General features: G+C 42.2%; 1 protein-coding gene across 3 annotated transcripts in view; it reads right to left on the minus strand.

Moving 5' to 3' along the window:
- The window catches only part of EDEM3 (ER degradation enhancing alpha-mannosidase like protein 3), a 1,015,437-nt gene that overhangs the window by 896,265 nt on the left and 93,247 nt on the right, over positions 1–25,925 (minus strand). The window lies entirely within an intron of this gene.

Here is a 25,925-nt window from a genome sequence, read left to right on the forward strand (position 1 = left end):
TAGAGCATGTAGCTTGGAGGGATTGGGATTTCTTTAGGTGTAGCATGTGCAACGGCTCTGGGTTTGACATAGCTTTATATGTTAGGCAGAGATCCCCTTGGAGTAGGCGATATGCTACGGAGTAAAGCTGGAATTTTTTGAGACGGTCAATGTGTAGGGCATTTGTTTGAGGCCAGTAATCCTCTTTGTGAGGTACTTCTGTGGCCTTTCCAACTGCTGCAGATGTCTTGTGAGGTACATTCCAAAAAGGGCGTTGTACTCTATAATGGGAATAATGAGTGTCGAGTAGAGGGGAACAATGACCTCTTTCTTCCTGGATGAGAACCCTTTTATGATGAGGTGTGCCACGTAGAAGGACTTCCTGACTACTGTGGCGATGTGACTATCAAAGGAGAGACTAATGTCTACCTGGGTCCCAGGGTCTCTTTATCACACATTCGGTGTTAAGTAGATTGCTGCCTATGTGGTAGTTCATGGGTACAGAGTTTTTACCAAAGGGGATGACACTGCACTTTTTGGCAGTGAACTTGAGGCCATGGGTCTGACACCAGGCATCTGTCTCAGCGAGGCCCTTCTGTAGGATGTCCACATCATTTGGGGACTTGACTATGGCTCCTAGTTTGCAGTCATCTGCAAACTTCATTAGCCAGAGGCCTTCTGTGTTAGCCTGTACTTCAGAGAAGTAGACACCAAACAGGAGAGGTCCCAGGACTGAACCCTGTGGTACTCCACTTGTCACTGGTTTGAGGTCAGATTTGAAGTCTGCAACTTTAACAGTGTAGGTTCCGTCAGTGAGCCACTTGGCAACCGATCTTGTAACGTACGGATTTATACCTAGTTTAATGAGTTTAGCTATAATTCCAGAATAGGGGATGGTGTCGAAAGCCTTGGCGATGTCAAGATAGGCTGTGTGAACCACCTTACCCTCATCTATGGCTTTGGTGACTGCCTCAAAGAAGTCGATCAGGTTCAGGAGGCATAATTTGCCTTTCAAAACCCGAGCTGGGTGGGATCCAGAGTTTGGAGGTTACCAATGTCTTTGTTTATGAGTTCCATGATGATACGTTCCGTGGCCTTGCAGACCAGACTCATCAGGCTAATAGGGCGATAGTTCCCGGGATCAGTGGTGGCTCCCCCTTTGTGGAGTGGGACAACCATTGCTGTGCACCATTCAGTGGGCACAAAGCCTGATGCGAGGCTATTACTGAACATGGTGCTTAGGTGGGAGCCAGTTCGTTCTGAAGTTCAGTAAAACGCAGCCTGGGATGTTGTCCGGTCCCATGGATGCTGTGTTTCTGGCTTTAGAGAGTGCAACTTTTACCTGCATAGTTGTGATTACAGGAACTCTGCATTCTTTGTGCATAGATATGGGCCCTTTAGGGGGTGGGGTGGGGGGTAAAGTTAGCCCTGAACCTATCTGCCAAAATGTTGGCAATATTAGTTGGCTCTGTAATTTTCATGCCGTTGTGCTGTAACTCAGAGCAGATCTGGGTGTTGCCATTGAGATTCTTGACATAGCTATAGAATGCTTTGTAGTTGTCCTTACAATTAGTGGCGATTTTGTTTTCGTAGCTAGCTTTGGAGGATCTTATAAGGGATCTCAGCTTCTTACTAAGGCTGACCAGAGACCTCCTCCACTCATGGGATTTTACTCTCTTTTGCAACAGTTTCCTCCTTCTATTGTACAGTTTGTTTATGGCAGGGGACCATCAGATTGGCTTCCTTTTTTGAAGGATACCATCTTAGTTCTGTTTGGGATAGCATGAGCCACGATCCATACACTCATGTAAGTGCTTACAGAGTGCATTTGTGTAGGATTTAGCAGTTGTAAATGTATTGTCCATCTGCATGGGTGTCATGAAGTTCACCACTTCTGTCTTGAGAAGCATGAAGTTGGCTTTGGAGAAATTTTTTACCATGGTTTCCTTAATGGGGGGTGGGGGCGGGATGTTGATATCAAGGGTGATTAGCTTATGGTCGGATTGGACCAACAAGGAGTTGACTTCAGGTGTGGAACACGGTCACTCATGTTGGTAATGACTAGGTCTAGGATATTGTTGCCCCTGGTGGGGGTGCGGATAATTTGATCCAGGGCATTGGAGTTTATGAATTCCAGAAAGCGTTGAGCTAAGGAGTTGGTACACAAGTAGTTTTCCCAGTTAATGGTGGGGTAGTTGAAGTCGCCCATTATTAGGGTGTTTGGTTGAATCCTAATATTTTCCAGTAAATCAAGAAAAGAGGAGTGGGAATCCTGGGGCATGGTGGGGGATCTGTAGCAAGCTACAATCTGGATTGCAGTTTTGCCCAGAGTTAGTTGCACTTGGATAACCTCAGATGCATTACGCTGAGCAACTAGCCTGGAGGTGTGGATATCCTTAATGAATATGGACACACCTTCACCTTTGGTGTTTCAGTCCAGGTTACATGACCGAAAAGTGTGGTATGAGTTACAGCCTGGTAGTACAGGGGTGCTCTCTGGAGCCTTGAACCAGGTCTCAGTCACTGCACTGATTTATTCTTAATATTAAACCTAACTTCTCTAATACCAGTGATGGAAAACTTAGCAAAATAATCAGCAGTATGAACGGGAATCGAGCTAGCGGGGCAAAAACTGCAGTTCTAGCTATGAAAAAAATACAAATAAAGGAGGATATGGTATTGAACTATCTCTGCCTGGAATGAAGAACCAATAAAATATCTGGCAATATTTCTGAAAGATATAGAGATCAAGTGTTAAGAAATTAGTGTACAGATAAGAGTATTAAAAAACATGCATTTCAATAAATGAATATGTTAAACTTGACTTAAAGAGGTAGTTAAGACAGCCACAGATACAAGAAGCTGAACATCTTAATTGGTGTAGGCCCTTTGTCGTTGTCCAAGACAGTTTCTATTTCTGTATGTAACATTTCCTTGTAGGAGGTCTTCCAGCCCCTCCTTTTTTATGGAAAACAAGTCACTTGTAAGGAACTCAAATTCTGTCAATCAAGCTGAGAGATTCAATGTTCTGAGTTACAGGTACAAAGTAAAAGACAGTATAGTTATGTATACTTACCATAAATGTAGATATTCAAGTGTTTTCACTGTTGCAGTCATCACACTCGGGTTATCTGCCAGCAGATAGCCCTCAGTAGGCCCGAATACCAGAGACTTAGTATTTCTGCTGTCACTTCAGGACTGACGTCAGGTCATCAGGGGTATAAAAGCAGGCAGCCGATGCCATTACATCAGTTTTTCTTGCCCCAAATGTCAGGAGCCCCCCAAATAGGGAGGTAAGTTATGGGGGAAAAACACAACCAGTAAAAAGTAAATACCAATACCCCTGACATAGAGAGGAGAGAGAGAGGCAAGAGGGCTGGAAGGTGGGAAACCAGGACTGCAACAGTGAATACACTCGAGCATCTGCATTTATAGCAAGTGTACACAACGCACTATGTTCTTCGTGTTTCACTGTTGCAGTCATCACACTTGGATTGATTCCCAAAGCTGAAGAATGGGTGGAGGCAGTCAAGAAGAGTTGGGGCTGGCTAGTATGCCCTGCAGGACTGCTGTTGCAAAACCCGCCCTGGAGTTGGAAAAGATAGGCAGGTGGTAATGCTTGGTGAAGATGTGAACAGAACTCCAGGTAGCAGCTTCCAGAATGTCCCTGGTAGGGATGCCCCCAAAGAATGCTGTAGAGGTAGAAGTTGCCCTAGTGGAATGCGTTCTGACCCTCTGAGGGATTGGTTTCCCATGGTGTTTGTAGCAGAAATGGATACAGTTTGCTATCCATTTGGAAATTGTTTGTTTTGAAATGGCCTTGCCCTCTGCCCTTGATGCAAAACTGACTAGTAACTGGTCAGATTTTCTGAAGGCTTTAGTCCTATCAAAGTAGAATCTGAGCTGTCTGCACACGTCTAAGGAGTGCAGGATCCTTTCCCCTTTACTTTCAGGATAAGGGAAGAAGGTTGGCAAATGGATAAATTGGTTGAGAGTTACACTGGACACCACTTTAGGCATAAAGGAAGGGGTAGTCCTGAGGGAGACCCTGTCAGCATGAAAAATAATGAAGGATTCCACAGCCATAAGTGCTTGCAGCTCAGACACTCTTCTTGCTGTAGTGATGGCCAGAAGCAAGGCTGTTTTTCAAGAGAGGAGTTTTAACTCTGCTGATGCTGCAGGCTCAAAGGGGGTGGGGGGGTGGCATGAGCTTTTCCAGTACAAAGTTAAGGTTCCAATCAGGGGTGGGGGCGCTCCTTGGTGGCCTTAAGTTGATTGCCCCTCTCAGAAACTGTCTGATGAGAGGGAGAGAGAATAGAGGTGGCTCAGTGTTGTAATGAGCCAAGATGGCAGAGGCATGGATCTTAATGGAAGACAAGGATAGGCCTCTGTGGAGTAGATCTGCTAGGTAATCCAGGATTAGAGGTAAGAAGGGCTGTGCTGTGCCCTCTCCTTTAGATGGTCTCCAGGAACAATACGTTTTCCACTTATCAGCATAGGATTTCCTTGTACTGGGTCTTCTGACTTCAAGAATGACATACAGCACCTGCTTGCTTAGGCTGGTCACTGGGGGAGAATTCAAGGAATAAGCCAGGCTTCAAGATTCAGGGTTTGCAGTTGCGAATGCAAGATCTGGCCTTCTTGCTGAGTGAGGAGGGTTGGGATCTGGGGTAGGTGCCAGGGTGACACCAGTGACAGGCTGTGCAGTAGTGGGTACCAGTGCTGGCATGGCCAGTCGGGGGCAATCAGGATTGCCCTTGGTCTGTCCCATCTTACCTTGAGTAATATTCTTGTGAGAAGAGGCAGAGGGGGGGAATGCAAAGATTGAGAGGTTTACCCACTGGAAGGATAGGGCATCCACTTTCCAGGTCCTGCTGTGAGGTGTCCTGGTGCAGAATTTGCTGAGCTGGTGATTGTAGGGGGAGGCAAAAAGGTCCACCTCCAGGGTCCCCCATTTCTGGTATAGAGGGCGGAAAGTGTTGGGGTCTAAATGCCACTTGTGTGGGTCTAGGAGATATCTGCTTGTCGTCTGCCAGAGTGTTTTGTTTAAAAAAAAAAAAACACCACAATTGTCCCCGAAGGGAACCAGGAATTCTCCTCAACTGCAAAAAAGCACTGAGCACTGCTGTAGCTGCCAATTTCTTTATTTACTTCATCTGGTACCTCGGCCTCACAGGCCTTCAAAGGAATAACTCTGTACAATCCCAGCAGCCCTTATATACTCCATCTTCACATCAATTAACATTTTAATTGACTGAATAATTGATTTCTTTTCTTTATATTAAAGCTTAAAGATGTACCCCCCAATACTATACACCATAATTACATTAATGCATTAATACCCACAGAGTGACTTAGATCTAAACATGACATTCTTTTAACACATTTTTCACACCCATTTAGACATCCTGTACCATTATTACCATTTTATACAGCTGAATGTCAAACAAGAAAAAACACTGACCCTCCCCTGGCAAAACTCTACTATAAACAAACTTGATTTTATAATGTCACTGAATACTATTTCATTTCATTCACACATATACCAAAAATATCCAATACAATTGTCCCTCACATTATATCTTATTTTCTTTGTCAGTACATTATATTTTTTTATTTTTCATTAACTTTTATTACATATTATTTAATTTTATTTTTTTATTTAATTTCAACCCCAACTTAATCATCACACATCCATTATTATTCCTCTTACATCTTAAATATTTAATATGAATTCATGTGTCCAGAACACTGTCCACCACTCCACCTAGCTTGTCACAAACCTATACTGTGCTGCTACCACCATCAACTAAACTGACTACCTAGGTCCCCCAATCAATATCCAAATTGAGACCCCCCTAGGATATAAAGTGCCCAAGTATACTATCAATTTAGTTTCTAACTTAATAAGCCTCTGCTTAAATTCATCCCATCCCAAACTGCGGCCTTCAAAGGGTTGTGCTAACACACTAAAGAAACTATCTGTGTTACCCCGATGGGTGCCGCAAAAGTGTTGAGCCACTGGACTTTCCATCCTTCTGTTTCTTACATCTCCCAAATGCTCCAAAATTCTTAAAAGAGAGTTTTGTTTGCCTGGCAGGAATTGAGCTTGCAGATGAATATGCATGTCCAAGGCAGTGTTTCACAGGGCCATGGCTAGCCTGCAGAGTGGGTAAGAGTGGGTTCCCCCCTGCTTGATGATGTCAAAGCATGCTGAAAAGCTAGCATCCCTTTTTCGTTAATGTGCAGATTAATTTGACTTGGGCTCCAGTGGCCCTGAATGCACTTGTCGCCCAGATGTGCCCCCCCCCCAGGTATAGTCTGATGCGTCTGTGGGTAGGGTCTGGGTGGCATGGGGTTGAGTAAAGGGAAGTCCCCTGTTGTGGTTGCATGCTGCTGCCCACCAAAGAAATTCTGTCCTTGGACAAGATATGACTGTTTCCAGGTCCTGAGAATGTTAGCGCCAAAGACTTTTTAAGTACCACTGAAGTTTCCTGACATGCAGTCTGGCAAATGGAATTAGTAGAATGCAAGAGGCCATGAACCCTAGGGCCTGCAGGATTTTCCTTGCAGATAGCTGGGTTCTGGTGGCCATTTGAGCAAAGTAGCCTGTTAGATAGGCTTGTTTTTCTGGAGTAAGGAATGCCATCTGGGATGGGATGCTGTGTCCAAGCTTGCTCCCAGGAATACAATCTTTTGACTGGGGACTAGTTTTGATTTATTTTCATTGACAGTGTACCCCAGGGAGGTTAGAAGGTTCTTTACAAATGTCAGGTGCTGCAACAGCTTTTCCTGACTGTCTGCCTGAATCAGGCAATCTTCCAAGTAAGGGTAAATTTGAATCTTTGTCTGCAATAGGCAATGGTTAGGGCCAGGCATTTTGTGAAGACTCTGGGAGCAGTGGATAAGCCAAAGGGAAGTGCAGAGAACTGATCATACATAGATCCTGCCCTGAAACATAGGCATTTCCTGCATGAGTCCCTGTAGGGTGGCTAACCAGGCATCTTTGGACAGCATGGGAAGAAGCTGCTGAAGGGTGAACATTTTGAATTTTGGTACCGCCAGGAAGGTGTTTAGAATGGAAAGATCTAGGATTGGGCGCCAAGTGCCATCTTTTCTGGGTACCACGAAAAGTCTGGAATAAATCCCTTGACCTATCTGTTCTGCAAGAACATGTTGAATTGCTCTTATGGAGAGCAGGGATTGAACTTGGTTTTGTGTCTCTGCCCACTGGTTTGGAGGAAGGTCTGGAAACCCTTTTGGGGTTGGCAGTGAGTGGAAGTAAAATTTGTACCCCAGGAATACAATGTTTCAGACCCATCGGTCTTTGGTGATGGAGGTCCAGTTTTTTGCATGATGGGCAACTTTTCCTTACAGGGGCAAAAGCAATTGGGCAGAAGTGAGGAGTGGAGTTGAGAAGTCATTGTGAATTCTTTCCGTAAGGGAGTGGCTTAGCACTCATTTTAGAAGTGGAGGTACTCCACTGCTTAGATCTCTGCATACCTTGAGACTGTAATCTGGGGGGGGGGTCTGTTTCCCCTCGGTCTAGTTTGAGATGGCCTTGAGGGGGCTGGAAAGGACCAATGTTTCGAGGGGCGATGCCTACTGAATCTTGGAGGCTGCACTTGCAAAAAATCTTTGACTGTCTGCACAGACTTAGCTTTTTGTTCCATCTGTTTTAGAACCTCTTCTGCTTTGGTGCCAAACAGATTGTTCTTGTTCAAAGGAGCATCTAGTAATTTTGATTTGACAGGGTTTGGCAAGGTCTGCTCCTTAAGCCAAGCATGCCCTCTCAGTACAGAACCAGGGACTATTGCTCTGCAAGATGCTTCTAGGGCATCAAAGCCACACTGCAAGGTATGCTTGCTGACTTAGCTTGCAGAATGCATAAGCTCCTGTAATTCTTTATTTTCTGCACAGTCTGTAAAGGTAGATAATTTTTGCTTAATAAGTTCTATAATATGTTGCTGGTATTTCAGCATGTGAAACTGGCAATTCAATGCCCTAATGGCGAGAGTTGCAGAGATGTATACTTTTTTACCCCATCTGTCTAATGCTTAGGAATCCCTGTCCGAAGGGGTGGGATTCTTAGCTGTAGTTGCTTTTATACCTTTAAGCCCATGGGAAATGACTTCTGGGTCAGCAGTAGGATTTTTGAAAAGAAATTTGTGACAGTCAGGGACTCTGTAGTACCCGTCTGGTTTCCTTGGAGCAGGGGGTAAAGTATCAGGAGTTAGACTGGATTCCATAAAAACAACATCCACAACATTCAGAACAGGAGGGGTAGCTAAAAGTTTATGTTGTGGCAAACCTAAAAATTCTCTGAGTATCTTTCTGGACGGAGGATAATCTTGGCATTCCCAGTGGAAATGCTCTCTTAAAGTATGTACAGTTTCACCAAAAGATAAAATCCTCTGGAGGGGAAGCAAAGGGAATGGAGTCCTCTGCATCTGAATCCTCATAAGCAGATAAAGGCATGTCTTCATATTCAGAAATCTCAGAGTCATTGGACTCTTAGTCAGTTAAAGCTGCTGGGGACAGGTCTCTTTTCTCTTAGCAATGGAATGCTGGCTTCCCCTAATCAGCATAATCAGGTCTTCTGCCATTTTAAGCATTTTATGTTGTGGCAAGGAAGCAGGTGCTTGAGTTTGGGTCGTCGTTTTTTTAGGCATAGCTCGTAATCTTGGCCTTAGAAACCCAGTAGTTTTAGACAGAACTGAAGACGCGAAAGAAGTAGTCGGTTTGTGACGAATATCAGTAATGCGAAGAACTTCCTCGGAAGCCAGTGCCTGCACAGCAGCTCTGGACACATCCAAGGTAGAGACAGCCACAGGTTCCGTAGTCAAAGAAGAGCCTCACGGCATACTGGACTCTGAACGGGTCTCGTTAGTGGCCTACGAAGCCATCGAAGTGGGCATCAGGGGCTGCAAAATCGCCTGAGTACCGGCAAACTGGAGAGTAGCTTAACAGAAGCATCGTTGGCAGTTTTGGACCTGTACGGTCTGTCTCTGTCTTTATCCTTACATTTTTTCAGAAGATCAGTAGTTGGAAGACTGACCAAAGCCATTTCAGAATACAGAGATCAAGAGCAAAAGTATTTAGCACAAAACCGCGAGGTACATCGTGGTCTGGGCCTAAACAGGTGAAGCAGTAAGAATGGAAATCTCGGTGTGCTATTTGCTTTCCACAGGGGAGACAATTATTAACTTTTTCTGACATCGGTTAGAGCAAGAAAAAAGGATCCCCAAAGGGGTACTTAGCTTTAGAAGACTTCAGGATAATTAAATTCGGATACGAAAACTCAGGTAGCGGCCAACCAGCACTCGTGCAAACTGCTTCTGCTTTGGGGTCCTCGGCAACAAAGACTGGGGTAATGGTGTTGGTGTCAGCTGCCTATTTTTATACCCCTGACGACCTGACACCAGTCCTGAAGCGACAGCAACTGACGCAGAAATACTAAGTCGCCGATATTCGGGCCGACTGAGGGTTATCTGCAGGCAGGTAACCCAAGTGTGATGACTGCAACAGTGAAACACGAAGAACATCTGTGAGTACAGGTAAGGGATAAGGAGAACATTACCAGATGTCCTCATCTAGAAGAAATGGAAAGAACGACACTCGGTCTGTCATTCTTTGTTTCAGAAAATATTCTACACATTACAGAATAAAGGGAAGGCAAAGTGAGGTTTATATCTATGAGAAAGAGAACGTATTTGTTCTCTAAACAGTCTTGTGAGAAATCAAAACAATAAGTTGACAGTTGCTAAGATGTGTGGAAATCAAGTACACATTTGGCAAGTTCCATAACTGAACAATGCGCCACAGACAGACATCTATTCAGAATCTGTTAGCTGATTCTGCAGACCTGGAACTTTTGATGGTGCTGAAAGGCCCAAAGTTAAGCTATCATCATCACTTCACAACCTCTGAAAGTTCAGAATTTCTTGTAAAATGTAGGGCTGCCTTGTACTGATCTGAATGTGATCCAGATGGAAAAGAATGAAAAATGTGTTAAAACTCTGTGTAGTACTTTTCTCTCTTTGAAAATGAGATTCAGAGGCCTTCCAGTTGAAACCAATTGCCCTACACAGAATGGCATCTAACTAGGCTTCAGAAGCATTGTTCAAGAATTGTGTTATCGCACGCTAAGCAGTTGTGAGACGAAGCTTGGTTAGACAGACTGTATCCATCTGCCACACACAGAGAAAGGAGACACTTGTGACAGAAACATATTTTCTAAAGAATTTGATTACTTATGCCATACATTTAAAAAAAATCTACTGGGGAGAAGAGCTTATGTATTGCTCTCCCTAAAGTAGAATGTGAAATGAAATGTTCAAACACTAAAGCTAAACATCTGGCATATTCTCTGGGAGAAGTGGGCTGCTCATCTGAGAATGATGCAAACAGAAAAGGATGTGGAGTGATATGAAATGTGAGGTAATGTCTGTGACCTGGCCTTATATGGAACAGAAATCCTAGTCCTTTAACAGTAACTGATCCACAAACAGCACAGCTTGTGTTACCCAATGTGATGGGCCGTAAGGGATAGTATGTGACTGTGGTTTCCACAGAAATTGTACTGCAGAATAAGAGCTATTGTTTATAAACCCTACTTGTTTGCAGCTATTTACTGCCATGCTAACAGGGAAAACTGGAAACTGCTTCAAAGGGGTATTGGTACAGGGAAAGGGGTGCAAACTGTAGTCACTCTGACAATCTTTGCTAATATTTTCACTTTCCTCCACTTTCCTCCACACCATGAGGAAGATGCAAACTGTCTTCCTCTGTACTTTCTCTGGCCACAAGGTATTTGGACAGGCATACATTTCATAGAAAATAATATTTACATGTAGAACAGTTTCTTTGTGATGGGGAGTCAGGCCACCTTATAAGATAATCTTACTTTCTCTTTTTCACTTAGTCAATACTACTGTAATCGGCTGCCGGACTGATGCCAGCACTACTGTAATAGGCTGCCGGACCAATGCCAGCAGTACTGTAATCGGCTGCCAGACCGATGCCAGCACTACTGCAATCGGCTGCTGGACCGATGCCAGCACTACTGCAATCGGCAGTCGGACTGATGCCAGCACTACTGCAATCGGACAAATTTTGTGATTTTTATTGCTACGAGTCCAGTTTGGATTTAAGGGAGGATTGCATATTAGTAAGGAGAGGTGCACCATAGAGCAATGATGGAAACAGAAAGAAAGAGGCAAGGGATAGTTTTGCTGCATATGTGAGGAAGCGTTTTTGCCTGTACATGATGCCTATTTTCTGTTTTGTGTTAATACACTGGTTGAAAGTTAGGTGTTCATCTATAATGACCCCTAGAAGTTTGGTATATGGGACTACTTCAAGGCAAGTGTTTGTTGTTGAGTGAGTTGATGGTGCATTCATTTTTGGTTAGAGGTGCTGTTTTTTTGGGGACGAACAACATACATTTGGTTTTATTAGCATTTACGGTAAATTGTTATTATACATCCAGGTTTCAGTGGAGTTGAAGGTATTTTGGGTGAGTGTAAGTAGTTCTGAAGTAGACTTGGCCATGCAGATGATGGTGGAGTCATCTGCATATTGGATGACATTAGCATGAGGTATACTGGTATGGAAATCATTAATGAAAGTGCTGAAGAGCAGTGGACCTAGTATGGACCCTTGTGGGACTCCAGTATTGATGTTGAGGAAAGGAGAGAGGGATTGGTGCCATCTGTTTGCTTGCTGCCTATCTGTAAGGTAGTTGGAAAACCAGGTTAGGTTAGGGTAGGGGGAGATGTGCCTAAATTGGAAAGTAGGGTCAGAAGAAGCGGGTGGGAGAAAGTATCGAATGCCTTGGAAAGGTCAAGAAATAGTGAGGAGACAATGTATCCTGAGTGTTGAGTACTGTTGACTGTGTCCAAGAAAGATATTACAGCAGTGGTGGTGCTATGACTAGGCATAAACCCATGTTGGGTTGGGGAGAGGAGGTTGTGGTGTAGTAGGTAATTAAGCAGTTGGTTATCGATACATTTTTCCAAAATTCTGGAGATGGGAGAGAGGACAGCAATTGGACAGAAGTTAGATATATCATTACTCTTTCCACCTTTGTGGAGAGGGAGGATAAATGCCTTTTTCCAGATGGTGGGAATGATGGACTCTTAAATGGATCTCTTTCATAGTATACTAATGGGATAAGTTATAGCATCTACTGATTTCTGGAGGAATTCTACTAATAAATTATCTGGAATATTTGATCCAGGTTTAAGATTAAGCAGGAGTATCTTTATGGTAGAGGTAGGTATGGGGTCTTGTTGTAGCAGATGGGCTTGGGGGCAGTGGGTTGAAGCTGGCAGTGAGATTGGCTATACTGTTTTTAAAGTATGAGTTAAAAAGTGAGGCAGTTTCAGCTGGGGCTATGTCCGGATCAGGGGAGGGATTATCGTTTTTGCCTGGGTATAACAGAGAGTTTATGAACCTCCAAAACTTTTCAGGATTTTGCACATAGTCATTTTGCACAGCAATGTAGTAGTCTCATTTGTTTTTGATGACAAGTTGTTTTAGTTGATTACGCAATTGTTTGTATTAAGTGAAGTCTGCAGGGTTTTTACTTGTACCCATAAGTTTCAGGTCCTATCCCCAGCTTTCATTAGTTGTTTGTTGGATTTGGTAAGCCATAAAGTCTACCCAGGCAAAAGTGATAATCCCTCCCCTGATCCAGACGTAGTCCCAGCTGAAACTGGCCTGGTTGGCTTTCACTCTTCTACGTTGGAGAGGAGCGAGATTGTCAACATACCTGCCCAACCACTCCAAATCAAAGGGTAAACTGATCAGTGATATTGTCTTCTTAGACTATGTTCTGGAGAGGAGAAAGGCAGAAGAAGACTTGACATTTGATCATTTGAAAGATCCTGTCCTGATGTCACTGCGCTAAACAATACACATGATTTAGCTGCTGCTTGGATGTCTGTATGGTGACTACAAACTTTCCCAAGAGTCTGAAATGTCTAGAAAAGAGAAAGTATGGAGAGCCCATGCAGATTCTGACAGCTGTACAATTTTAATACACCTTTTTTCTGCTAAAGTGTAGGCCCACTGTTGGTCATCCAAGCTGACCGTCTCAGCAAATGTGATGTACTGAAGGGCGGGCTAAACAACTCTGAAGATGTAACACTGTGGTCAGAGTTAAAGTACGTTAGCAGCAGAATTTTTGGCCCATTAAAAGTACTCAATTACAATTTTTTCTCTCAAGGACCTTTGTCAATCAGTGAAAGTTTGCACATCTCATTGCAGAATGTAGATGCATGTTGGTTCGAGAGAAGTAAAGGGGCCAAACACTGCTGTTGCAGAGATTTCTTGTACAGTTTTAAAATAATCCTAGGCATTTAATTTGTAATCCATAAAAGAGGAAAAACAAATCATAGAAATGTTGGCAAGTGACTCAGCAGGGTATAATGCCTCATTAGCAGTGGCTATTTTAAGCTTATCCACTGCCATACATTTAAGATCTGCTATCTTCCTGCTGGATGACTACAGTTACAGGTACAAATTCTGGTACTGATCGCTTTTTAAAAAGTTTGAAGCAGCAGAGTCAAAGACTGCTCTTAAAGTACTTATTAGGTGTAACCATGAGAATTCTTGTTGACTAATTAAGGGGATGAAAATTAAATCTTACCTCATCTGAAGGTCAAGACGACTTTTGCTGTTTTTCTAAATTATTTCCATTAAAAATAGCAAATACAGGTGCCTGCAAGCCACTACAGAGAAAGATTTTCTCCATTATGAAAGTGAGGGAGCACTGCTTAGATGGTGAGAAGAACTGAAAATATCTGACATTATTTATCACACAGCTTTGCACCACTTCCATACAGTGGATATAAAACGTTTACACACCACTGTTAAATGCCACGTTTTTGTGACATAAAAAATGAGACCACAATAAATAATTTCAAAACATTTCCCACCTTTAATGTAACCTATAACTTGTACAATTCAATTGAAAAACAAATCTGTTAGGGGAAAATAATATAAAAAAAATAAAAAATGTACAATAAGCTGGTTGCATAAGTGTGCACACCCTTAAACTAATACTTTGTTGAAGCACCTTTTGATTTAATTACAGCATTCAGTCTTCTTGGGTACACACCTATCATCAATTAAAGAGACTCTGATTAACCCCAAATAAAGTTCAGCTGTCCTAGTAGGATTTTCCGGATATTTACTTAGTTGTCTGCTACAGCAAAAGCCATGGTTCTCAGAAAGCTTACAAAGCATCAAAGGGTATCAGTCAGGAGAAGGGTACAAAAAAATTTCCACAGCATTGGATATACCATGGAACACAGTGAAGACAGTCATCAAAAAGTGGAGTAAATATGGGACAACAGTGATGTTGCAAAGAACCGCATGTCCCTCCAAATTTGATGAAAAGACGAGATGAAAACTGGTCAGGAAGGCTGCCAAGAGACCTACAGCAACACGGAAGCAGCTGCAGGAATTTCTGCCACGTACTGGTTGTGTACTACATGTGACAACAATCTCCCGTATTCTCCGTATGTCTGGGCTATGGGGTAGGGTTGCAAGACGGAAACCTTTTCTTGCACAGAAAAACATCCAGGCCCAGCTAAAATTTGCAAAACAATACATCAAGTCCCCCAAAGGCATGTGGGAAAATGTGTTATGGTCTGATGAGACCAAGGTTAAACTTTCTGGCCACAATTCCAAAAGATAGGTTTGGCGCAAAAACAACACTTTGCATCACCAAAAAAATACCATCCCCAAGGTGAAGCAAGGTGGTGGCGGTATCATGCATTGGGGTTGCTTTTCTTCAGCTGGAACTAGGGCTTTAGTCAAGGTAGAGGGAATTATGAACAGTTTCATATATCAGTCACTTTTGGCCCATAACCTTCAGGCATCTGCTAGAAAGCTTAAGATAAAGAGGAATTTTACCTTTCAACATGACAATGACCCCAAGCATACATCCAAATCATCAAAAGAATGGCTTCACCAGAAGAAAATTAAAGTTTTGGAATGGCCCAGCCAGAGCCCAGATCTAAATCCAATAGAAAATCTGTGAGGTGGCCTGAAGAGGGCTGTGCATAACAACAGATGCCCTCGCAATCTGACAAATTTGGAGTGCTTTTGCAAGGAAGAGTGAGCATATATTGCCAAGTCAAAGTATTAGTTTAAGGGTGTGCACACCAGCTTACCGTACATATTTTTAAATATTTTTCCCATAACAAATTAGTTTTTCAATTGAATTGTACAGGTTATAGGTCACATTAAAGGTGGGAAAAGTTTTGAAATGATTTATTGTGGTCTCATTTTTTCGTATCACAAAAACCTGGCATTTTAACAGGGGTGTGTAAACTTTTTACATCCACTCTATGAAGACTTACAGGCATGAGACCAGGACTTGGTCCTTGCAGGGAAACAAAAAACAGCTTGAAAAATCCATCTGTGACAAAGACAACAGAAGGCGAGTAAACCCAGATGTAATGACTTACTATAAAGACAGATACAGGCCAAAGAAAATTTGAGATGTTAGATCCATTTTGTAAGTCATATAATTGATCTAGCCTGTCTGGTGATGTCCAGTACAAGGGTCTATGAATGTGGGACTTTTCACACTGAAATGGTATTGTCCTGGAAGAAGGCCATCATGGAGGAGGACGGAATGACAAAGGATTGCACTCTGTCTTAAACAATATGTAACATTTTCTTGACTGGATAAATGAATAAACCCAACATGAAGTGTGAAGTACATAAATCTCTCATAAGCCGTCTTTCCAAAAGTAGTGTTAGGATGGGGAGAGAAGGAAACTGGGATTGCCACAAAGAAAGGAGCTGCAGTTTGTCCAGGTTGGATTCAAGACTAGAAAGCCATATGCCTAATATGCAACTCTTCCTCACCCTAAGAATGACAAGAAAGGGGGACACTTTCTGTCCTTCTGAAAGCAGATGATAATCTAAGAAAAACATGGAAATTCTGTCTGATTGCACCCACATGGCTTTCACTAGATTTGCACTGGTTGTGGTAATATCTGTGCTCTGCTTAGATTCCACAATTACTCAGTGATATTCCACTACCAATCTTTATAATTCAACATTTGTAATATAAAGGAGAAGACTGCCTTGGGGAATCTGAGAGCAGGGCAAATTCTGCATCACCATGTGAAATTCTTCAGAGGTAAACATTTTCTGGGGTGAGGGGTGAGTGCCCTTACAAAGAGCAAGAGTGACTTTACCAACAACGGCCAGTTATCAAGGATGCAATAAACTGACCTTAATTAAAAAAAAAATTTTTTCAAACATCTTGTAGATTCATAGGAGGTTACTAGGCTAATGGCCTTAGGGCCTTTGCAAACCTAGCCATGTTATTCTTGTGGTCCCTAATTAACCTTAGTTAGATGGTCATTATTTGCAGAGTGAGTATATGATCAGCACTGACAGCCCCAGTCCATGAGGGACATAGCTGCCACCCTCTGGGTGAATTTAGGGTCTCCCATCCAATTGTCTAGGCTGCGCTTGAATAGGGTCATTGAGGAGCTCTGCTTCATGTGAATTGGGAATTATTCCAGAAGAGCAGCAATCTCTGCTAAATATATCTGTCTCTCCAGCATGTTCTGTTAATGTTACAGGCTAGATTGAGATCCCTGGAGCAAGCGACTCTTGTCCCATTTGATTTGTGGATATGCAGCATTTCCATTAGGGCAGGGTCTGTGACTCTTGTCCTGTTTGATTTGTGGATGTGCAGCATTTCCATTAGGGCAGTGTCAGAGACTGCTCTGTAGGCCAGGCACAAGTGGCCTCCCAGCAGCCTGTAAGATACTGAGTACAGTAACAGGACTTTCAGTCTTTCCATGTAGGTCATGTTTTGGAGGTCCTGAATTTTCTTTGTGAGAAACCTCTGTGGTCTCTCCAGCTGCTGCAGGTGTCTGGTGAGGTACATGCAAAAGGGAGCGTTGTACTCTGTTAGTGGCCTGATGAGGGTCGAGTGCAGAGGAGTTAGTCTTTGATGCGATGCCCTTACATATGAGGTGTGCAACATAGAAGGCTTTCCTTACCACTGTGGACACATGGTGACAGAAGTTTAAATTGCTATCAACCAGTGTTCCTAAATCTTGCACCACTAGGTTTGAGCTTAGGGGGGTGCTGTCAATACTCCAATTTGCAGGGACTTTCTTTTTGCCACAGGGGATAATAATGCACTTGGCTTTGGCACCAGTCATTTGTCTGTTTTAGCCCCTTTTGTAATATGTTAACATGTTAGCCAGAAGTGCTCTTCGCAGCAGCCACAATGTGCCCAGTAATGGCTCCTTCTGCAATTTGTACGAAGGTACATGTACTGGTAACATATGTAAATATGATTTTAGATTATTTTCTACAAGACCCATTGCTCCTACTACTATTGGAACTGTCTGGGTATCTTTCTTCCACATTGCTCTCATTTCTGCCTGCAAAGCCCAATATTTTATGACTGTGTTTCTCTGTATGCAAGACACTTTAGTCAATGGGTGTGGTGATTTCAATGATCAATGCTGCTTTTGTCTTCTTTTTATGGACCACTGTATCTGCTTTTATAGCATCTGTCTTTTGAACTATTGGTAATGGGTGATCCCATGTGATATAGACCATCATTTTCTATGAAGCTTTGTGGCTCATGTTTCCAGTGTTTTTCAGCCACTTCAATACCATAATGTCTGCACAACCCCCCCTTGCCACATTTTATGCCTTTCAGAATACAGTCCTTCTGCCATTAGTATATCACAACCAGCAACGAGGTGTACAACTGTTTCCAATTCTGTTTTACAAAACCTACATTTGTTTGTTTCTCCCACACATTCAATGGACTTTATAAACCAATGTGTGCATATTCGGCTGCCAGTAATAACCTTTCGTCTCTTAGTTTAAATTCACCTCTCCTTAACCATTCCTGTGTTCAATCCTGATCAACATGAGGTTCTTCCAGAAATTTTCTATACCTCCAACTACATTTATGCATTTTCCACATTTCTTGCCTTCTCTTCTGCTCTTTCATCTTATATTCTTTCTTTCTTTTTTTTTTTTGGAATATTCAGTTGCTGCCTGATTTTTATCTACTTTTGGTTTGATTTCCATTCCTGCTTGACGCTGATATGCTTCTGCTAGACTAAGCAGGGAAGTCATCTTAGATTTATTCTCATGTTTCAAAACTTTCACCAAGATTAGGTCTTGTGAGGTGAGCAGATGTGTGCGTAGTCCCACGATTGTGGATCTATACATGTAATCAGTTTCTAGGAGGCCCATACCTCCTTCGGAATGGGAAATATATAATCTTGGTATGCAATGATTTTTATAAATCATTTGGTGAGCATGAAGCATCCTTCTTGTTTTCCTGTCTAGTCTATCAGACACATTTTAGGGCCAGTCAATCACTCAAATGCTGTAAGTTAGGACAGAAATAGCAAATTGGTTTATAGCTTGGATTTTGTTCCTAGATGCCAACGCTGTTTTCAGGATTAATTTAAGTCTTCTAAAGTATTCTTACTAAGTTTTATTGACATTTGCTCATGTTTTATTGTTGATCCTTCATCAATTCCCAAACATTTATACACTCCCTCTTTCTCAAGTTCTTTTATATCATATTCTTGTCCCAAATTGATGTTTTCTTGGTGCTGCAGTTTTCCTGCTTTACAGCTTGCTTTTGCACATTTATCAAGACCAAATGACATTCTTATATGTTTTGACAAGTTGCAGTTGGGGTTTCAGTTCCTCATCTGATGAGCTATACAGTTTTAAATCATCAACATAGAGAAGATGAGAACTCTTTACACTTTGTTGTTTTCTAGGAGCCAAATTATAGCCATGACCTAAGCTGTGAAGTAGACAACTTAATGGGTTAAGGGCAAGACAGAACAGCAGTGGTGACAGAGTCACTTTGGGATATCCCCGGAATAATAATTTGTCCTTTATCATGGCTTAACTGCAAAGTGGTCTACCACTGTTTTATAATCACTGTAATGTTGTCAATCAGTGTAGGGTGTATCTTACGTATTTTAAGCACTCTTTTATCCATGAATCTGGGATACTATCAAATGCTTTTTTGTAGTCAATCCATGCCATACTTACATTCTTCCCCTTTTTACAGTTCTCCACGGACTTTATTTAGCAACAAATGATCCTTTGTTCCATATGACTTTCTTTTATTGCCCTTTTGTTCTATTATCATAATTGAGTTTTACTATAAATGGCTATAAAATCTGTCAGCATCAATTCCAGTGCATAGCTTGTATGTTGTTCAGAGGGCAAGTTGTTGGTCAATAATTTTTAGGGTAGCTTGCAGGTTCACTCTTAAGAAGGAGCATTGTTTTTCCTGTTGTTAGCCAGGTTGGGCTATGTTCGGGAGCACATACAAATAGTTCTTAATGATGGTTAAATCTTTGAGAAAAAATGTTAATACTTTTAAACCAGAAGTTAGGTACTGCATCTGGGCATGGAGTTTTCCAACTGGAGGCTTTTCATAACTTCGTTTCAATCTCTCTGGCTGTTACTTCATCCCATTTCATATCCTGTACCTTTAAACTTCTTACTCTTTCTTTTACTTCTATCCATTTAGCATCTTTGTTGTGTTCCACACGACCTTCATAAATCCTTCTTCAAAATGCATCTATTTCTTCTTTTTTTGGTGGTCTTTAAATTCCTTTTACCTCGTTTCCCAACTCTATAAAACTTTTTTGGGTCATCAATAAATTGCTTATTTTGTACTTTTCCTATATATTTATCTGTGTAGCTTCTAAGTTTTTCTGCCTGTGCTGGGATTTTTAGTTTATTTGCAATAGTGCATGATAGATCCTGATCTGTTCTAATACTGGGCATTGCTTTTATCACGTCTATCTTTCTAAGTATTTTTGCTGATCTGTTCCCTTTTCTATACTCTAACAATGACACTTCTAGTCTCAATTGCTTTATAATTTTCTCTGATACTTCCATGATGGTATTCGATTTTTTCCCTCACTGCCCTGCGTTGCTGTGGTAGAACTGTATTGGTTATTAATTTAGCTGCACAGTAGTATATCCTGTTTACTTCTATTATATCGCATGGATCTCTATGGACACCCCTAATTACTGTAGTCATTCGTTTTATCAAACTACTGACTTTTGGGGTTTTACTGACCTTCTGCAGTCTGTTTCTTTCATTGATCTTAATAGGTCTATCTCTATTAAATCAAGCAGCTCCTCCCTTAGCTCATTTTCTTCTAAACTGAGGGCACATCCCTTGTTTTCCATTTCCTGCAGGCATACTACTGAAAGCTATACAGAATCTTCCTGTGGCACATTCTCTTCAATTTCATCCTGTGCCAGCTGTTGCTCTGTCATATGGGAACTCACTGGCCTATCACTCCTCAACATTGACTGCATCAGATTCCACAGTTTCTGGTTTCTTCCCTTGCTGTCCAACTTCAAGTAAACTTTTATACTGATTTCCTGTGGAAGGCTCCAAAATATCTTCATATGGTACCTGACATTGTTTCCTGTTCCACTGATTTCCCATTAATATGAAGTCCATTGTTCTATCCTGTTGTGGTGCTTTCTGAATTAAATTTTCTACACTGAATCTTTCATTTCTCAGGTACTCCATAACCTCAGTTTCTACTTCTTTAACTTCTCCATTACTAATCTCCTTTTCTACTTTTGCTCTTTGTCTTCTTATTTTTTCTTTGTATTGTAAAGTTTTCCATGTCCAGATTCCTTTGCCTGTATTTCTCTTCAATATCTTTGGTGCTGCTTTTTTTCTATTGATTAGTTTTGCTTTCTCCTTTGCATAGATATTACACCATATTAAATCTCTTTTTCTAACCCATGTCCATACTTCTCAGATGTCTCCTGATCTTTCTGTTTCTCCTTACTTTGGGGACTCGTTCCCTCATGCTGTGATGTAATCTGTGTTACACCTTCTACATAAAATCCTTCACTTCCCAGGCACTCCATACTTCAACTTCTATTTTTTTAACTTCTACTTTACTAATCTTCTTTTCTACATGTCCTCTTTGTGATATTTTTTTATTGTGAAATATTCCATATCTGGAGGCCTTTTCCTGTACTTCTCTTCAAATATCTTTGGGGCTGCCTTCTTTATATTAATTAATTTGGCTTTTGCATAAATACTGCACCATATCAACTCTCTCTTTTCCATGTCCATATTTCTCTTTCATGCTTTTCAAAAATCTCTATGTTTTGTTGTTTATAGGTTCATAGGTGTTTACTAGGCTAATGACCACAAGGGCCGTTTTAAGCCTAGTCATGCATCCCAAATCTCTGACAAGTTCTGATACCCTTGATAAGTGAAAGCATGGGCCTGGGAGATGAACCATTTACAGGTTACCTGTGTCCATTAGAGACATAGATGCCAAATCAGGGATGAATTTCCTGTTTCCCATCCAATTGTCCAAGCTGCACCTGAATTGGATTAGAGAGGAACTCTGCTTCACATGGATGAGGAGCCTGTTCCATAGAAGGGGAAGTCTCTGGGATACATACCTCTCTCTCCAGCAGGTCCTATTTATATCACAGGCAAGGTTTAAGTCTTTAGAACTGGTAATTCTGGCGCTGTTTGTTTTGTGGATGTGCAGGAGGTCCATCAGAGTGGAGTCTGACAATGCCCTATATGCCAGGTGTAGACCTCCCCTCAAAAGCCTGTAGGAGACAGAATACAGGGATAGGGCCTTGAGGCGGTTTGCATAGGATATATTACTTACACCCTGTATTCTTTTAGTGAGGAACCTCTGCGGACGTTCCACTTGTTGGATTTGCCTAGTTAGGGATATACCAAAAGGGACACTGTCCTCGATGACAGGTCTGATGAATGCTGAATACAGTGGAACAATGACATCCGTGGACTTAGATGCCATACCTTTGTTTATAAGTTGCACAACATAGAATGATTTCCTCACCACTCTAGACACATAATGATCAAAGGCTAGATTACTATCTGTGTGTGTCCCCACGTCCCTGACTACTGAGTCAACTCTAAGGGGTGTGTTGTCAATATGATAGTTACCAGGGATGGATGACTTCCCAAAGGATACTATTATGCATTTCTTGGCATTTAGTTTTAGTCCATGGCTCCGACACCAGTTGTTTGTCTGTGTCAGCCCCTCCTGGAGAGCATTTGTGTTATTGCGAGATTCAATGACAGCTCCTGATTTGCAATCATCTGCAAAGTTAGTCAACCAGAGACCAGTGACATTGGCCTTGACTTCAGAGAAGTAAATGCCAAAAAGGAGCAGTCCAAGGACTGATCCCTGAGGGACTCCACTTGTGACTGGCCTCTTTGTAGAGGTGGAATCCCCAGTTCTAACTTCCTGGGTCATGTCTATGAGCCAGTTGGTTATTCACCAAGGTGACATACAGATTTCTACCTAACCTCTTGAGTTTGTTAATAACACCCAAATAGGGTATTATGTCAAATGCCTTGGCCAGGTCAAGGTAGGCAGTGTGAACGACTCTGTCCTCAGCCACTGCTTTGGTGATCTTCTTGAAGAAGTCCACCAGGTTAAGTAGGCATGATTTGCCCTTGATGATTCCAAACTGGGTTGGGTCCAGTGTCTGGAGGTTTACTATAGCTCTACTGATCTAAAATTCTCGCACTTCCTCAGAAGCTTCTTTTTCCAAGCAGATCGAAGTTTCTTGGTCTATATACTGTTTTTCACAAATCTGTTGTATTAATGAATATAAATTTGTATTTGAAGCTTCTGACAGTTTTTCTTGTGGAAGTATTTTTCTTTCCTCTAATTTCTCTCAATTGTTTTGAATTTCATGTGCCTGGAAACTCTGGGCTTTTTGCATAATAGTCATCATCTTCTTTCGGCTGTTTCAGTTAGGGGTTGCCACAGCAGATCACCTGTTTCCATTTCTTCCTGTCCTCTGCATCTTGCTCTGTCACACCAACCACCTGCATGTCCTCTCTCACCAAATTCATAAACCTTATGTTAGGCCTTCCTCTTTTCCTGTTACCTGGTAACTTCATCCTTAGCATCTTTTTCCCAATATACTCCGCATCCCTTCTCAGCACATGTCCAAACCAACGTAATCTTGCCTCTCTGGCTTTGTCTCCAAACCTTCCAACCTGGGCTGACCCTCTAATATACTTATTCCTAATCCTGTCCACCCTCGTCACACCCAGTGCAAATCTTAACATCTTTAACTCTGCCACATCCAGCTCAAATACCTGCCTTTTTGTCAATGCCACATCCAGCTCAAACACCTGCCTTTTTGTCAATGCCACTGTCTCCAACCCATATAATATAGCTGGTCTCACTACCCTCTTGTAGACCTTCCCTTTCACTCTTACAGGTACTCGTCTGTCACAAATCACTCCTGACGCTCTTCTTCACTCACTTCATCCTGCCTGTACTCTCTTCTTCACCTCTCTTCCACACTCACCGTTACTCTGAACTACTGACCCCAAGTATTTAAACTCATCCACCTTTGCCACCTCTAATCCTTGCATCCTCAACATTCCTCTATCCTCCCTCTCATTCACACACATATATTCTGTCTTAGTCCTGCTGACCTACATTCCTCTTCTCTCCAGAGCATATCTCAATCTCTCCAGGGTCTCCTCCACCTGTTCCCTACTCTCACTATAGATCAAAATGTCATCTGCAAACATCATAGTCCATGGGGACTCCTGTCTGATCTCGTCTGTCAACCTGTCCATCACCATTGCAAATAAGAAAGGATTCAGAGCTGATCCTTGATGTAACCCCACCTCCACCTTAAATGCATCCGTCACTCCCACCGCAGACCTCACCGCTGTCACACTACCCTCGTACATATCCTGTACTACTCTTACATATTTCTCTGACACTCCTGACATCCTCATACAATACCACAACTCCTCTCTAGGCACCCTGTCATATGCTTTCTCCAAGTCTACAAAAACACAATGCAACTCCTTCTGACATTCTCTGTACTTCTCCATCAACACTCTCAGAGCAAACATTGCATCTGTAGTGCTCTTTCCCGGCATGAAACCATACTGCTGTTCACTAATCATCACATCCCTTCTTAACCTAGCTTCCACTACTCTTTCCCATAACTTCATGCTGTGACTGATCAATTTAATCCCTCTGTAGTTACTGCAGCTCTGCACATCACCCTTATTCTTAAAAATCGGTACCAAAACACTTTTTCTCCATTCCTCAGGCATCCTCTCACTTTCCAAGATTTCATTAAACAATCTGGTTAAAACCTCCACTGCCATTTCACCTAAACACCTCCATGTTTCCACAGGTATGTCATCTGGGCCAACAGCCTTTCCATTCTTCATTCTCTTCATAGCTGTCCTTACTTCCTCCCTGCTAATCCATTGTACTTCATGATTCACTATCCCTACATCATCCAACCTTCTCTCCCTCTCATTCTCTTCATTCATCAACCCCTCAAAGTACTCTTTCCATCTCCTCAACACACTCTCCTCGCTTGTGAGTATGTTTCCCTCATTATCCTTTATCACCTTTACCTGCTGCACATCTTTCCTAGCTCGGTCCCTCTGTCTAGCCAATCGGTGCAGGACCTTTTCTCCCTCCTTAGTGTCCAACCTTTCATACAACTCTTCATATGCCTTATCCTTAGCCTTCGCCACCTCTCTCTTTGCCATGCACCTCATCTCCTTATACTCCTGTCTACTTTCTTCATCTCTCTGACAATCCCACTTCTTCTTTGCCAACCTCTTTGCCTGTATACTCTTCTGTACTTCCTCATTCCACCACCATGTCTCCTTGTTGTCCTTCCTCTGTCCCGATGTGATAGCAAGCACCCGTCTCCCTTACTAGCTCTGCTGTAGTTACCCAGCTATTTGGTAACTCTTCACTGCCATCCAGTGCCTGTCTTAACTCATCCCTGAACTCCACCTCACAATTACCCTTTTTCAATTTCCACCATTTGATCCTTGGTGCTGCCCTCACACTCTTTTTGCATAATAGTAATAATACATAACTTCTTTCTTAACCTCAGCAGTCCATTCTGTCATCTTTATGGCTATTCTTTGGTCTATCAGTTTTTGTGATTTTTGTGGACTGTTACTTCCTTCTACAACAGGGGGAACATCCTCCTCCTGGGCCTGGCTTGGCCCCATCGTAGGAATATTTTTGTATTTTGGGGATACTACACTGTCTTTTTTTCCAGTCCTGGCACCAGTGAGCTTACCAGAATTGGGCACTTTTTTTTTCCTGGGTCTTCGACACCCAGCTATCTTTTTTAATTTTTAACCTACTTCTGTCCATGATATATGCTATATAAATACAGTCGATATATCAGTGCCGTCTTTTGTGAAAAAAAACAGGGTCGACCTCGTGAAGGTACTCACCAAGACTTGAGGATGAATTCAATTTCAGCAATACTAGTCTCCTTTGCTTGCTGACTTATCTCTCCATTCGGACCCCTAATCCCCAGCTGGGAGAGTTTCTCATTGATACCAGAGTGGGGGATTGTGTCAAAAGCCTTGGCTATGTCAAGATAGGCAGTATGTACTGTTTTGCCTTCATCCAGGGCTTTGGCAACACTCTCAAAGAAGTCTACCACGTTCAATAAGCATGATCTATCCTTAAAGCCAAACTGGGTTGGGTCAAGAGTTTGAAGGTCGTCTGTATCCTTGTTGATGGTGTCCATGATGATTCTTTCCATGGCCTTGCAGTTATGACTGGTTAAGCTTATGGGTCTATAGTTCCCAGGGTCGGTTGATAGACCCCCTTTGTGCAAGGGAATTACTGTTGCGGTTCTCCACTCTGCTGGAACAAAGCCAGTGCTTAGGTAGAGGTTAAAGAGAGTACCAAGTGATTCCGCTAGGTCTTCTTTTATATTGTTTAGTAGACAGCCTGGGATGTTATCTGGTCCCAGGGAGGCTGTGTTTTTGGCCTTGGAGAGCACCGGTATGACCTTCTCTTAGGAGATACTAGGTAGAGGACTAGCAACAGGTATGCTTTGGG

Source organism: Protopterus annectens, chromosome 10.part0, assembly GCF_019279795.1.
Source record: "Protopterus annectens isolate FY-2018-M chromosome 10.part0, PAN1.0, whole genome shotgun sequence".
NCBI lineage: Eukaryota > Metazoa > Chordata > Ceratodontiformes > Protopteridae > Protopterus > Protopterus annectens.